The sequence below is a fragment of the Kogia breviceps genome, chromosome 14 (genome assembly GCF_026419965.1).
Source record: "Kogia breviceps isolate mKogBre1 chromosome 14, mKogBre1 haplotype 1, whole genome shotgun sequence".
Lineage (NCBI taxonomy): Eukaryota > Metazoa > Chordata > Mammalia > Artiodactyla > Physeteridae > Kogia > Kogia breviceps.
The window spans coordinates 24,306,920-24,322,907 of NC_081323.1; the positions used below are offsets into that span (position 1 = coordinate 24,306,920).

The 15,988-nt window shown below is 46.0% G+C and overlaps 1 protein-coding gene and 1 pseudogene across 4 annotated transcripts in view; one reads left to right on the plus strand and one right to left on the minus strand.

Moving 5' to 3' along the window:
* Positions 1-6,327, minus strand: part of ITCH (itchy E3 ubiquitin protein ligase) — a 120,285-nt gene extending 113,958 nt beyond the window's left edge. For 2 of the 4 annotated variants that reach the window (XM_059039030.2, XM_067012184.1), the window contains exons 1-2: positions 6,147-6,232; positions 1,413-1,490 (exon numbers count right to left, since the gene is read on the minus strand). The gene's annotated coding sequence lies outside the window, so the exon portion shown is untranslated. Of the gene's footprint in view, positions 1-1,412; positions 1,491-6,146 lie in introns of all 4 variants that reach the window. The other 2 variants (XM_059039029.2, XM_059039031.2) reach the window with 2 other exon arrangements.
* Positions 6,328-11,923: 5,596 nt separating this feature from the next.
* On the plus strand, positions 11,924-13,476 carry LOC131741058 (S-phase kinase-associated protein 1 pseudogene; annotated as a pseudogene).
* Positions 13,477-15,988: the final 2,512 nt, after the last annotated feature.

Below are 15,988 nucleotides of genomic sequence, written 5' to 3' on the forward strand. Positions count from 1 at the left end.
TATTTGATTATAGCAGTGACCTGGGATACCATAATAAGCAAGTCACAGCCTTGGTCTCTTGGCATTTATAAGGCAATTTGTTAACAAAAATATACGCTAAACACAAAGGGTCACACAGTTGAATGAATAATAAACATTTTATTATTATGACGTTTACAGTGGAGACAAGAAGCCCAGTATGGATGAGACACGTATGAAGAAAGGTGGTAATGACAACAGCTGCAAGGTTAGGGTTAGGCAAATGAAAGGGATCCTCTCTTCCTATTCAGCTTTCTCACCAACCAATTCATGTGCTCTACTTCATTCACTCCCTATACTCTTACTGCTTGATTTTTCCTATGCTCTACTTTTATTCTTTTTTTTTTTTTTTTTGCGGTACGCGGGCCTCTCACTGCTGTGGCCTCTCATGTTGCGGAGCACAGGCTCCGGACGCGCAGGCTCAGTGGCCATGGCTCACGGGCCCAGCCGCTCCGCGTCATGTGGTATCTTCCCAGACCGGGGCACGAACCCGTGTCCCCTGCATCAGCAGGCGAACTCTCAACCACTGCGCCACCAGGGAAGCCCCTACTTTTATTCTTAACCAGTAGTCTTCCTTTTCTCTCTCCTGATCTTTTATTTTTTTTCCTCTGCTGATCTTTTAATGTGCAGCTGTCCTGTCCTGCTTTCCTTTTCAATATTATTGCCAACTCCTCCCACCTTGTAGATCTACATAATGCCATAAGCTGTGAATTCATTTTTTTCTAAAGATTTAATATGTATTATTTTATTGGGTTGGCCAAAAAGTTCGTTTGGGTTTTTCTGTAACATCTTACAGAAAAACAAACGAAAGAACTTTTTGGCCAACCTAATATTTGATCCTCACAACAATGCCAGCGAGGCAGGTAGGAATCAACACATCTATTTTACAGATATATAAACTGAGTCCTGTCAATATTAAGTAATTTGCCAACAATCAGTTTGTCAGTGGCAAAATCAAATCAAAACCCAGACCTTTTCTTTCCAAGTGCTCTATTCTTTTTCCACTGAACCATATTGTCTTCTTTTTAATTCCTACACTTTTTAACCATATACATGCACATGTCTGGACAAGTATACAGAGATAAATGTTTATAAAATAGCACAAGTGGGAAAAGTTTATGTATGTCTAGGGAAGCTAGAAAAACAGAAAAGTCAGTCCTCAGGACTCAAATTAAGAGTACAATGTGCCTCACACTGTACAATATGGCTAATCCTTCTAAAGGCAGCTTTGGGTTTCAGGTCCAAGTAGAAACTGTCTATTTCTTCAACCAACTGATTTAGCCAGCATGAACACTGGTGTCTCCCCATACCTCCTCACAGCTGTTAATATGACCAGGGCTCACCCTCAGCACCATTCTTGGCCCCCAACCTCTCTCACAGGCATGCCACCATACCTGAAGTTTTCACTGTTTGAAGTCACTTCTTTGGGTTAAGGCGCTGTCTCCAGAAGGCCACTGTTAAATGCATGTTACCTGAGAAAGGAAGGAGGGTCCATTAACACATTATTCCTATGGTTAAACACACCAGATCAGCAATGACCTTAGGAATCTGACAGCACCATGTCCTTTAAAAAGTTTCATGGGAGGGCTTCCCTGGTGGCGCAGTGGTTGAGAGTCTGCCTGCCGATGCAGGGGACACAGGCTCGTGCCCCAGTCCGGCAAGAACACACATGCCGCGGAGCAGCTGGGCCCGTGAGCCATGGCCGCTGAGCCTGCGCGTCCAGAGCCTGTGCTCCACAACGGGAAAGGCCACAGCAGTGAGAGGTCTACGTACCGCAAAAAAAAAAAAAAAAAAAAAAAAAAAGTTTCATGGGACAGATAATTTTTGATGGAGCAGGCAGGATAAGAAGGTGAGTCGGGGAGAAAATGACTCACACTCTGTAAGGGGTGACCCCCACTTGTGTATGGCTACATGGCAAAACGAGGATGGCCATATAAACACATACTCTACCTATTGGGGTCACAGTAAGGACTATCCCTGCAACTTGGAAGCTCCTAGGGATAAGAAAAGAAAAAGTATTCCAAGGATCAGAGTATAGCCAGTTCTGAAAAGAAGTAAAGAGCTGAGTTGGCAGGAGTTCTCCAAGGACAGTACACTGCTAGACTGAAAGAGGACAGAGGCAAGGAACAGCTTCTGGTTAACTACTTCTACTTGTGAGGCTAGTTTCCAACCCAACATTTTTAGCTGAGGGCTGACCTCTCAACCAGAGAATGCTGCAATTCAATTCTGCAACCCGCCCCCTTGCTAATTTATATTGACTCAAAGCCAGTATCATTTACAGCCACAAAAATCAACATGCCTTTACTGAGTGCTTATTATGAGCCCAGAATTTCGCTAGGTGCTATAAATACAGGAGAGGGGAAAAAAAAAATCTTTATACATTTTTACCTTAATTCATATAAAGGAAACCAATTCCCAAAACCCCAAACAGAGAGAAGGCTGAGGAACAAGAAAGGAAGAGCGGGGGTGGGGGGTGATGACACAGGACGACACACAACGACGACAACACTATTTCCTATGAGTACTAACACAAATTTCTTTTTTTCTTTTTTTTTTTTAAATAAATTTATTTATTTATTTTTGGCTGTGTTAGGTCTTTGTTGCTGTACACGGCCTTTCTCTAGTTGCAGTGAGTAGGGGCTACTCATCATTGCAGTGCGCGGGCTTCTCTTGTTGCGGAGCATGGGCTCTAGGCACACGGGCTTCAGTAGTTGTGGCTCACGGGCTCAGAAGTTGTGGCTTGTGGGCTCTAGAGCGCAGGCTCAGTAGTTGTGGCACACGGGCTTATTTGCTCCGTAGCATGTGAGATCTTCCCGGACCAGGGCTCGAACCCGTGTCCCCTGCATTGGCAGGAGGATTCTTAACCACTGCGCCACCAGCGAAGTCCCAACACAAATTTCTTAAGACAGAATGAATACAACAAAACTCACTTCTAGGCCAAAGTTCCTTGCTAAACTTTTAACTAAACAGTCAAGAGGCTCAGGCTAGAAATATTTTTTTCTTTTGGTCTAATACCAAAAGCTCTTTAGTAAGCACACATTCATCTTGATACACTGGAGAAGAGGCTAAGAGTTACAAAACTTGGTTCTACTTCTAGCTCTGATTATTAACTAGTTTTTTATTTTTTCTTTTTTAAATTTATTTTTGGCTACATTGGGTCTTTGTTGCTGTGTGCAGGCTTTCTCTAGTTGCAGCAAGAGGGGCTACTCTTCGTTATGGTGCGCGGCCTTCTTTTTTATGGTGGCTTCTCTCGTTGCAGAGCATGAACTCTAGGCGTGTGGGCTTCCGCAGTTGTGACACGGGCTCAGAAGTTGTGGCTTGTGGGCTCTAGAGTGCAGGCTCACTAGTTGTGGCACACGGACTTAGCTGCTCCTCGGCATGTGGGATCTTCCCGGACCAGGGTTTGGACCCGTGTCCCCTGCATTGGCAGGCTGATTCTTAACCACTGTGCCAACAGGAAGTCCCAGGTTTTTTTTAAACAAACAGAAAACTAACAGGTTGGACTAGTCTAAGAATAGCATATACCTGGCACATATACTACCCATTAGATAACTAGTGTCCACAGGAGGAATCACTAATCAATCATAACTCACTTTCCCAGAGAATGCATATGATCAAAATCCTTCTCAACACAGGGCTCTGGCAGCTACTTCAAATGAAAGTTGGCCCATAAAACAAAATATATCTGCCACTGCAGACTGTAGATAATCTCTACAATCTCTTCCAACTCTAAAATTCTACAACCAGGTTTCTGAGGGTGGGAGAAAAACACTTCCAACAAACTTAAATCAACAGTATTGATAGTCATAAAATTCAGTCTAATCTCCAAATTCTACAAATTGCACCTGATCAAGGATGCTAATGAACAATACATTCCGATACCATTAACATACATAACTTATCAATATTATTCTGATTTGTTAATGGGTTCTTTTGACAGAAAAGGAACCTTTTACCCAGACTGGCCATAAAGAAATCCTCATACAAAAACAGGGCAACAATACTGCACTAGTAAAGAACTAAATCCAATCCCTTGATCATCCCCACAGCCTCTCTACAAGGTCAAGCCTTTCACTTCTCACCTAGACCTCTGCAACAGCCACTCTTCTCCATCCTTTTTCATTCTTGTCACCAGAGCAATCTTTCTAAAGCAAACATCTACTCATATCACTTCCCTGTTCAAAAATGTGTATCTATTGCTAACAACATAAAACAAGCTTTTTTGCATTATACTTAGAACTTTTCATATAGTAGTCTTTTACCTTTCTGGCCTCACATCCACAGTGCTCTCCTTCCCCGTCCCACTCCCTGCTCTTTTTCTTCCACAATCCTCTCCATTTATGCACAGTATTAAGGTGTTTCCTCTGTCTGCTCTCCTTCCCTTTCCCCATCGCAATCCCCATCCTACTCATCACCTAAGGCCCAACTCAGGTCCAGCAGATCCTTCCTCCTTCTCAGTTCAATGGGGACACAACTGGTTACCTGTCCTCTACTGTCTCAAAGCTTTTCACAAACAATCCAAAGTATTGTTTGTCTCCATGGTTCCCAAGACCATGAGAATTGCCTGAGGCAAGTTTTAACCCAAATGTATTAAATCAATCTCGGGGAATGAGGCTCTGAAATTTCTACTTTTCAAAAGCTCCCCTAATTATTCTAATGGTCAAATTTGGGGGCTAGTGGTTTGTCTCTTCCAATAGGTGTAAAGATAGTTCTTTAACTAATGTAGAAATGATTTATCCTAGAATACACTGAAGAAGTATTCTGAACTTGTTTATTTCATATCATATCCTTGCTGACTTGACTCATATTGAAGATGAAGGAATTCCTTTTGGACTCACACCCAAAAAAATTTACATTCACTGTTCAAAAAACCAGATGAATTTCCACCTTCATTTCTAAATCTTAAAAATGAAGTAATCGTACCTTGAGTAAACCTATGAATACACAGTGAAGCCTCTCACCAGAGCTGCCACGAGAACTTTACTTCAGCTGAGAAACAAATCCTTAGCCCATTTTGAGGGTGGAAATACACTGCCTTTAGTACTTCCTTAAGACCTAATTATGTTAGGAATACATGCGAGACCCCAACTAAGTACAATGATAGGTGTCTGGCTCAAGTGCCTCGTTAATTTTCAAAGAAAAATCCCACTCTTCCTTCCCCACCCCTCACTCCCAAAAAAGTATAATGAAGCTGTAGAATAATGTCAGAAAATCTAACAAAATTAAGATATGAATATAACCAAGACAACAAGCTGAATTGTTACTGGGAACTGTGGATTTCGGGTAGTTTGCAAATTCACCTGGTTACATCGCTAACCTGGGGCGCAACGTCTACCTGGGGCACAAAAACCGTGTGTTTATCTCTCTTTGAGTCGCGGCCCGGAGCTAAGTCTGAAAACTTGAGTTCCCCACTTAGTCACCCCTAAGTCATGTCCTCATCACGGCTCCTTTTTTCTTCTCTCCACTAAAGCAAAGGGCACTCTCAGGAGGAAGGACACTGACAGCTCCACGTCTGCAAAACTCCGCGCCGACGGCGGGCGCGGAGGAGGACGCCAGGGCCGGGACCACCATGCTGGGGGACAATGGAGGGAGGACGGGAGTGGGAGAGAGAGGAGAGGCAGCCGGTGTACTGGGCCCCTCTCGCGAGTGGGGGCTCCAAAAAGTCTCGGGAAGGGCAGCGGGTGGCAGGTGGGCCCGGCCACCGCCCCTCGCAGGGCCACGTCGCCCGCGCCGGCTGCTGCCGCCCGGCCCCGCGCGTAGGCCGGGCCGCGGCAGAGTGGCCCCCGGGCGGGGCTGAGGGGCTCGGGTCCAGACCCTGCGGGCGCCCACTGCGGCCCAGTCTCCTCATAAGTTGGCGGCCGCGAGGCTAGGGACTCCAGACGCCTGAGCCCAAGAGTGGCCGCTGGGTGCATCCAGCCGACCCATCCCGACCCTGCCGGGCCCCTGCCACTAGCCCGAGCTCCCCGCGCCCCCCACGGGCACCGGCTCTTGAGGGAAGAGGAAGCAGACGCGGCTCTGGGGTCCCGGCTGACGCGCCGCACTCCTCCATCCCTCGTTCTACTCGGACACGCTTATCCAGGACCCTCCCTCTCCCCAGAACTGCCTCCAGTCCGCCCGCGGGTTTTTACCGGGACTCGGGGCGGCGGCGACTCTTCAGTCCCTCGACTAAGATGGCAGCCGGTCCCGAGCCCGGACCACAGCTACTAGAGCGAGTTGGCGGCCAACACGCAGGCGCCTCCAGCTCGAGAGGGATCCGGCCTACAAGCCCCAGAAGGCCTTGCGCACTAGCCCGCTGCCGGCAGGAAGAGCTCGCAGAGGCTGATGAGCGCAGCTAAATCGGGGTTTGCGCTCAGTCAGGTGGGAGGGACGCTTGGATTGCTCCCAGTACCTCTAGGCTTTTTTGAAAACCCTCCTAATCACACACTAGAACCTCTAAAAGCTGTAGCTGCGGATCCAAAGCTCTAGTGTGCATCAGAATCACCTGAAGGGCTTGTTAAAACTTAAGACTACTGGGCCCCACCCCCAGGGTTTCTAATTCATCAGATCTGGGATAGGACTTAATAATTTTAATAATTTACATTTCGGACAAGCTCTCTGGTGTGCTACTGGTAGGATATCACACTTTGAGAACCACTGAACTGCTGCTTAGTCCTTAGGAAAGTACACTCAGGAGTTACATTGATTGGATTCAACTCCACCTTTTAACAGGGACTGGCCGCGGGCACCTAGGGATGATGAAAACAGCTTACACGTAAGCGGTGCCAACCTGGCAGGTGTTCTAAGAGCTGATCAATAAGATTCTATTTTGGTTTTTAACACTTATTTATTTATTTAGGCTGCGTGGGGTCTTAGTTGCGGTATGTGGACTTCGTGTGGACTTAGTTGTGTCATGCAGGCGGGATCTATTTCCCCGACCAGGAATGGAACCGGGGCCCCATGCATTGGAAGCACGGAGTCTTACCCACTGGACCACCAGGGAAGTTCCCTGATCAATAAGATTCTTTAATCCTTACAACAAATCTATGAGGGAAGTACCTTCATTTTCCTCACTTTACAGATGCACAAACCAAGTCACAAGTTGGATAAGAACCCAGGCAGTCTGGTTTCAGAGTCCAACCTCTTAACTTCCTTCATGGGTTGTGAGAAAAGGCTGTGCAAGTGGACTCAGAGGCACAACTAAGTGCTTAGTAACTAGTGACCTTTGTTATTATTGTTTAGCGTGTTCCTCTTAATGAAAATAGTATTTTACCATCTGTAAAGTCACTTACACTTTTCAAATACTTTCAAATCCTCCATGTCAATGTTTCCTGCAATGTACCTTAGGAGAGCTTGTTAAACATACAGATTCCTATAACCCCACCCCATTCACATTGTCTAGTGCAGTGGTTCTCAAACTCTAGTTCCCACCAGAATCACGTGGAGGACTTAAACCATAATTTGCTGGGCCTCACCCCCAGGATTTCCAATTTGGTAACTGAGGTCAGGCCTCAGATTTTGAGTTTTTAACCACAGACCACACTTGGAGAATCACTGTGGTAGGTAGTGTTTCTCACCTTTTTTTGAAATTATCATCTCTGTAAGGAACATTTTTACACTTTTTTTTTCTTCTTGGCCGCCCCACACAGCATGCCGGATCTTAGTTCCCGGTCCAGACCCGTGCCCCCTGCAGTGGAAGCACAGAGGTTTAACCACTGGACCGCCAGGGAAGTCCTAGACATTTTGTCCTAAATTCCCTCATGAAATTTTAATATCACAAACATACTGTTTATCAATTTATGTGCCGTATATCTATGCTTTTACCAGAAAATTGGGGAGGCAGAAGGAATTCCCTGGAGGTCCAGTGGTTAGGCTCCACGCTTTCACTGTGGAGCGCTGGTACAGTCCCTGGTTGGGGAGCTAAGATCCTGCAAGCTGCACAGCGCCGCGTGACAAAAATAAAAGAATAAATTTAGAAAAAAAGAATTAAAAAAAAAATTACCTCTGCACCCCCAACCAATTTTTGTCCTATTAAGAATGGGGGGGGGGGGTTCCCTGGTGGCGCAGTGGTTGAGGGTCCGCCTGCCGATGCAGGGGACACGGGTTCGTGCCCCGGTCCAGGAAGATTCCACATGCCGCGAAGTGGCTGGGCCCGTGAGCCACTGCAGCTGACCCTGCACGTCTGGAGCCTGTGCTCCGCAGCAGGAGAGGCCACAGCAGTGAGAGGCCCGCGTACCACCAAAAATAAAATAAAATTTAAAAAAAAAAAATTAAAAAAAAAAAAAAAAAAAAAGAATGGGGGAATGTGGATTTTTTAACTAGTGCCCCAGGTGATTCTTATCACTAGGCAAGATTGGGGAACACAGTGTGCCTTTAAGGTATGAGGTATTTTTATTCCCATTATACAGAGAGGGAAATGAGTCTCAAGGAAATTAAATGAATGGTCCAAGATCACTCAGCCAGGAGCCAGGGATCCAACCGAAGTCCGCTCCAGATTCTGTCTTCATATACAATTTTTAAACTATCTAATGTTAGGCAAAACTAATGTATGGTGTTTGAAATCAGGATAGTGATTACCTTTGAGGGAAGGTAATACCAAGAAGGAGACCGAAAAGGGTGTTCTTGGGGCTTGTAAAAATGTTCTGTCTTGACCGGGGTGCTGGTACACAGGCATGTTCACTTTGTGAAAATTCATCAAGCTGCATAGTTATGATATGTGTATTTTTCTGTATATGTCAAGAAAAGTATATATAAAACAAACATATGTTTTAAATGTATACTCATTTTATTCCAAAAATGCATCTCTTTCTACTACATGCCGGCTTCTCAAACTTTAGAGTGCATCAGAATCAGCTGGAGGGCTTATTAAAACCCAGATTGCCAAGTAACACACCCAGAATTTCTTAAGTCAGGAAGTTCTGGAATCAGGCCCAAGAATTTGCATTTCTAACAATTCCCAGGTGATGTTGATGCCTAGGGATCACATTTTGAGAACCACTATGCTGGGTGGACTATGATATCCTTAACTTCTTGCTCATACCAACAGGATAGATTAGCTGTGATATGGGAGGTAGAACCTAGCGGAATTAATGTCAGGCTTCTTCAGAGACACATAGATCAAGGAGCTAGTTCTGACTATCAACATCTTACTTCAGGGGTTTTAGGGAAATCCCCTGAACCTCAGTGGCCAAATCTCTAAATAGGAATCATAGATACTACCTCCTAGGATGTTGTGAAGATTCTAGGACATCCAGGGTAAGGAATTAGTTGGTGGTTCTCCAAGGAGAAGCTGGGTTGGTGAGGGCAGAGAATCCCAGCCTGAGCATTTCCTCATCTCCCATGCTGTGTGGCTCTGGCTCCCAAGTTCCCTGATCCAAAAGCCAGTCTAGTCTTGGCCTGGTCAGAATGTAGGACTGGTGGCTAATAGAGCCTTGAGCCACCTACACCCTCCTTCTGCCTTGGACAGCCACGTCAACCTGGGACAGGACCCAGCCCTGCTAGAGCAGGGGCAGGTAGCCTGGGAGAGGCCCCCACCAGCAAGGGAAGGAGTTTTCCAGGCCTTTGGAGAGAGAAGGAAGCAGGGATGCAGAGCTGGAAGGAGTGGGGAGAGAAACCCCAGCAGCCCACACGCCACCTGTCACTTACTGGCTTTCCCTGCAGAACCCTTAGTCACGCTGCTAGTCACGCTGCTGTCCCCCACTTCCCTGGAGCCATTCTGCATTCAATGCCAGAGGAAGGGAAACACTTGAAAAGTGGCAGAACTGTGTGTTGATGGAGAGAAGACACTGGATGGCACTTCTGGGAGCCTCAGATCTGGATTCAAAGAAACCACTTAAGACCTGAGGTCATGGCTTATAATTTTCCCTCTTTAAGACTGTTTTGTTGGGACTTCCCTGGTTGTCCAGTGGGTAAGACTCCACACTCCCAAAGCAGGGGGACTGGGTTTGATCCCTGGTCGGGGAACTAGACATGTGGACTCTCAGTTGCGGCATGCAACTAAGAGTCCACGTGCCACAACTAAAAGATCCTGCACGCTGCAACTAAGACCTGGAGCAGCCTAAATAAATAAATAATTTTTTTTTTTTTTTTTTTAAAAGGAACTTCCCAGGTGGCACAGTGGTTAAGAATCCACCTGCCAGGGCTTCCCTGGTGGCGCAGTGGTCAAGAGCCCGCCTGCCGATGCAGGGGACGCGGGTTCGTGCCCCGGTCCGGGAAGATCCCACATGCTGCAGAGCGGCTGGGCCCGTGGGCCGTGGCCTCTGGGCCTGCGCGTCCGGAGCCTGTGCTCCGCAACGGGAGAGGCCCGCGTACCACAAAAAAAAAAAAAAAAAAAGAATCCACCTGCCAATGCAGGGGACACAGGTTCGAGCCCTGGTCCAGGAAGATCCCACATACCACGGAGCAGCTAAGCCCGTGTGCCACAACTACTGAACCTGTGCTCTAGAGCCTGTGAGCCACAACTACTGAGCCCACGTGGCCCAACTACTGAAGCCTGAGCGCCAAGAGCTTGTGGTCTGCAACAAGAGAAGCCACCGCAATGAGAAGCCTGCGCACTGCAAGGAAGCCCCCGCTCGCCTCAACTAAAGAAAGCTCACGTGCAACAGTAAAGACCCAATGCAGGCAAAAATTAAATAAATAATTTTACTTTTTAAAAAAGACTGTTTTGTCATCTGCAAAATGACGTACACAATTTCTGTCCCTAGTCACCTCAGTCCCTCCCTCCTAGGTAGGGTTGCCAGATTTAGAAAATAAAAATGTAGGATGGGGCTTCCCTGGTGGCACAGTGGTTGAGAATCTGCCTGCCAATGCAGGGGACACAGGTTCGAGCCCTGGTCTGGGAGGATCCCACATGCCGCGGAGCAACTGGGCCCGTGAGCCACAACTGCTGAGCCTGTGCATCTGGAGCCTGTGCTTCACAACAAGAGAGGCCACGATAGTGAGAGGCCCACGCACCACGATGAAGAGTGGCCCCTGCTTGCTGCAACTAGAGAAAGCCCTTGCACAGAAACAAAGACCCAACACAGTCAAAAATAAATAAATAAATTAATTAATTTTAAAAAACAAAAACAACAACAAAAACCCAAAATCGTTCTTTAAAAAAAAATGTAGGATGCTCAGTTAAATTTGAATTGCAATAAAAAATTAATAATTTTTAGTATAAATATGTGACAAATGCTGCATGTAACATTCTTACACTGTTTTTTTATTGTTTATCTAAAATTCAGATTGAATTGGGCATCATGTATTTTATTTGGGAACCCTACTTCCAGGGCTTTATGCACTTTCTCCATTGGGGTAGTGAAATTAAATGCCTCCAAGGACCAGTAATAAATAGCCATAAAGAGCGCTCAGCACCTCCTCCTGCAGTTTTTGGGAGGACTTAGATTCAGAGGAGCATTTGCAGGACTGAAGAACTCCTTGAGATAATAAACAGCATGCCAGAGCTTCTCCTAGTCCTGTTCATTATCCTCAGTACCTCTTTTCTTGCTCTCAAACATGAAGTTGTCCCTCTCCTAGGAAAGCCCCATTGGCCCATAGCTACAGATTGCAGATCAGAATCACCTCTTGCCCACAGTTCTCAATGGAAATGTCTATCCTAAACTGAAATATACCTGTCTTTAAAAAAAAAAAAAAAAAAAAAAAGTCATGCCTGCAAATTCCTCAAGCAAAAATGGAATCAAGAGACAAGCATCCGGGCCTCCCTGGTGGCGCAGTGGTTGAGAGTCCGCCTGCTGATACAGGGGACACAGGTTCGTGCCCCGGTCGGGGAAGATCCCACATACCGCGGAGCAGCTAGGCCCGTGAGCCATGGTCGCTGAGCCTGGGCGTCCAGAGCCTGTGCTCTGCAACGGGAGAGGCCACAACAGTGAGAGGCCCGCGTACCCCCCACCAAAAAAAAAAAAAAAAAGACAAGCATCCAGGTCACATGATGCAAGATGGAAAGGTGTCATCAGACCACAAACTCCGGGGAATCTTAGAACTCGGCCTTGACTCATGTAAACTTCAGAGGCGGTAAAGGCTGCAATTAGAGATATAGGAACATGTGACTTTGTTTTCCGTCCTGGAGGACCTTCTAAACTTGGAGGGAGGAGGGGCAGGTCCTGAAAGGTCAAACGCTTCAGTCACGTGTGTTCAGGCTGCTTCCTCAACTGTGAAACAGGACTAAACTTTTAGGGTTGTGGGGAGGATAAAATGAGAGAGCAATAACACAGTACAGGACCATAGTAAGTGTTCAATTAAAATTAGTGCTTGAAAAAAAAAATTAGTGCTTGATTTTTCACACGAGGCAACTGTGTGCCAAAGAGGTTTGAGGACTTGCCTGAGATCAACAACTGGTGGAGCAGGATTCAAATTTGGTCAGCCTGACTCTAGAGCCCTCACTCTTATCCTTTAAGCCAGTATCTTCCACAGGGTTGTGCACTGATGATGCACAGAAAATGATTTTAGGTGGTACCAAAAGTGGCTATAAAAAAAAAAAAAAACAGGGCCTCCCTGGTGGTGCAGTGGTTAAAAATCCACCTGCCAATGCAGCTGACACGGGTTTGAGCCCTGGTTCCAGAAAATCCCACATACACGTGACAGAGCAAATAAGCTCGTGTGCCACAACGACTGAGCCTGCACTCTAGAACCCACGAGCCACAACTATTGAGCCCACGAACCACAACTATTGGGCCCACGTGCCAGAACTACCGAAGCCTGGCCACAACTATTGGGCCCACATGCCACAACTACTGAAGCCCACGTGCCTAGAGCCTGTGCTCTGCAACAAGAGAAGCCACGACAATGAGAAGCCCCGTGCACTACAATGTAGAGCAGCACCCGCTCGCTGCAACTAGAGAAAGCCCACGCACAGAAACGAAGACCAAACACAGCCAAAAATAAAAACAAATAAATAAACTAATTTAAAAAAACCAAAACAGGTGTTGGCCTTGTTCTCCGCTTTTGTGTTTTTCTTTTTGCAGATGCCGCCCTGCTCTCATCAGCCTCTGGTCCGCCATCTCCTTGAATCCTAACACCATACCTTCAATTAAGTTGCAGAGTTGTGATGGAGAGATATTTGAAGTTGATGTTGAAATTGTGAAACAATCTGTGACTATTAAGACCACGTTGGAAGATTTGGGAATGGATGACGAAGGAGATGATGATCCAGTCCCCTTGCCAAATGTTAATGCAGCAATATTAAAAAAGGTCATTCAGTGGTGCACCCTCCACAAGGATGATCCTCCTCCTCCTGAGGATGATGAGAGCAAAGAAAATCGAACAGATGATATCCCTGTTTGGGCTCAAGAATTCCTGAAAGTTGACCAAGGAACACTTTTTGAGCTTATACTGGCAGCAAACTACTTAGACATCAAAGGTTTGCTTGATGTTACCTGTAAGACTGTTGCCAATATGATCAAGGGGGAAATTCCTAAGGAGATTCAAAAGACATTCAGTATCAAAAATGATTTTACTGGGCTTCCCTGGTGGCGCAGTGGTTGAGAATCCGCCTGCCGATGCAGGGGACACGGGTTCGTGCCCCGGTCCGGGAAGATCCCACATACCGCGGAGCAGCTGGGCCCGTGAGCCATGGCCGCTGAGCCTGTGCGTCCGGAGCGTGTGCTCCGCAACGGGAGAGGCCACAACAGTGAGAGGCCCGCGTACCGCAAAAAAAAAAAAAAAAAAAAAAAAAGATTTTACTGAAGAAGAGGAAGCCCAGGTATACAAAGAGAACCAGTGGTGTGAGGAGAAGTGAAACTTTGTGTCTGATGTTATAACACTGTTAAGGATTGTTCCAAATACTAGTCGCACTGCTTTGTTTATAATTGTTAATATTAGAAAAACAGTCCACAAATGCAGCAGCAAATCAGTTGTATTAGCAGAATGTTGTCCTCATTGCATGTGTAGTTTCAGTACAGATTCCAAACTTGTGGCTCACTTTCTTCTAGTATGATCAAAAGTTCCTTTTTCGGGCTTCCCTGGTGGCGCAGTGGTTGAGAGTCCGCCTGCTGATGCAGGGGACACGGGTTCGTGCCCCAGTCCGGGAAGATCCCACATGCCACGGAGCGGCTGGGCCCGTGAGCCATGGCCGCTGAGCCTGCGCAGCCGGAGCCTGTGCTCCGCAATGGGAGAGGCCACAACAGTGAGAGGCCCGTGTACCACCAAAAAAATAAAAAATAAAAAAAATAAGAAAAGAAAAATATGAGTAAGTCATTACAGAGTGTATACAGACAAGGACAAACTACTAAGGTAGGGTGTGGACAAGTGTGGCTTGGAGCCCACCCAGGGCCATCTGTCACGGCTGCCAGCCTGGGCCTGCCTATCTGGTGGCTCCACACCTCACTCAGCTTGGCCTGAGGCTGGAGAGGGACAGAGGCTGAGCCCTGAGCCCTGAGCCTTCCAGACACTGTGCAGCTCAGTGGTCATGAAAGTTGTCTGGTATTTGTGACTGCTGCCTAGGAGGGTCAGGATGGGCTCATGTCACAAGCATGGAGTTCCCAGCCAGCAGGCTGCATACAATCCTGCTGCCTCCAGGGATGGTCAGGCCACCTGGGTCTTTTGGACACCCAGGGCTATCCCTCAGTCCCAGAGAGTGGAAAGAGGAAGAGCTTTCTCCCACCCCTTTGCAGTTGAGGTGTAGAGTTCAGGATGTGGAGTCAACCTGATTTTGCTGCTTATTTGCTGTGTGACCTCAGGCAAGTCACCTAACTTCTCTGAGCTTCCGTTCCCTCAGTTGTAAACATGGAAATGATACTTTTAGAAATACATATAGATGAAATAAAGCAATATACCAAGAAAAGTAAGGGAACAACCCCAATGTTATCAATAGGAGAATTAATAAAATTAATTATGCTATGTTTATACATATAGCAATAAAAAGAACAAACCATTACCACAGGCAAAAGCATAGATGAATTGCACAAACGTAACAATGAGTGACAGAAGCCAGACAAAAAAGAATACCCATCATGAGAAGTGTACTTTTTTTTAATGTTTAAGAACAGGCAAAACAAACATAAGGTGATAGAGATAAGAATACTGGTTACCCTATAGCAGGAAGAATTAGCAGGGAGGGGAGCCTCCCTCATGAGGGAGCCTTCTGAGGCATGGGAAATGTTCTATATGTTGATCTGGTTACACAAAAATCTGTACCTACACACATATAAGTTTGAATTGTACACTTCATATTTGTGATTTTGCTACATATACATGATATAATTCAACAGGCATTTTTAAAAATAAAAAAGAGGGAATGATGAGTAAATATTCAAGAGGATGGTTACCTTGGTCAGGAAAAGAGTTGGGTGAGGAGGAGGGTATAGTGTTAGATGCAGGTTATATTCAAGGCTCTGCATTTTGTTGTGGGGTGGTGGATTCACAAGTGCCTATATCATTACTTTAAAAAATTAAATAACTCAAAAATAATTTTAAAATAATACAAATGATACAGCTACCTGATAGGGTTGTAGGGTGTATCAATCGGGACTCTTAACTGCAATTAAAAAAAAAACCACACCAACTCTCCTCAGTTTGAGCAGAAAATAAATTTATTAAAAGATGTTGGGTGGCTCATAGAATCTCCATGAGAGCCTAAGCACCAGGCCTGGGGGGCTGTGTACTGTTAGGAACAATTCTCAAAATCACCCTGAGGATTCCAGACAGGAGAGATGCCAGGGTCACTGTTGCAGGGAACAGACACTACAGCTTTCTCTGCCAACCCTGAGCTCTGGGTTCTACCAGCAGCTACTACCCTCACTTCTCTGTGCCTCATCTGTGAAATAGAAACAATATTTTATATTTATATTTTTATACATATGTTTATTTATTTAGGGGTGTGTGGACATGTATGTGAAATCATATGTGTAAAGGGCTAGTCCAGATGCCAGGAACACTGTAAGCGTCTACTCACTTAGGGTTAGCAATGATAAGGTCACATGGCAGCTGGCAGGACTAGTTCTGGAATGCAGGTAAGACACCCCCAGAGATTCCAAGCAATTCTTAGAGGAGACTTGAT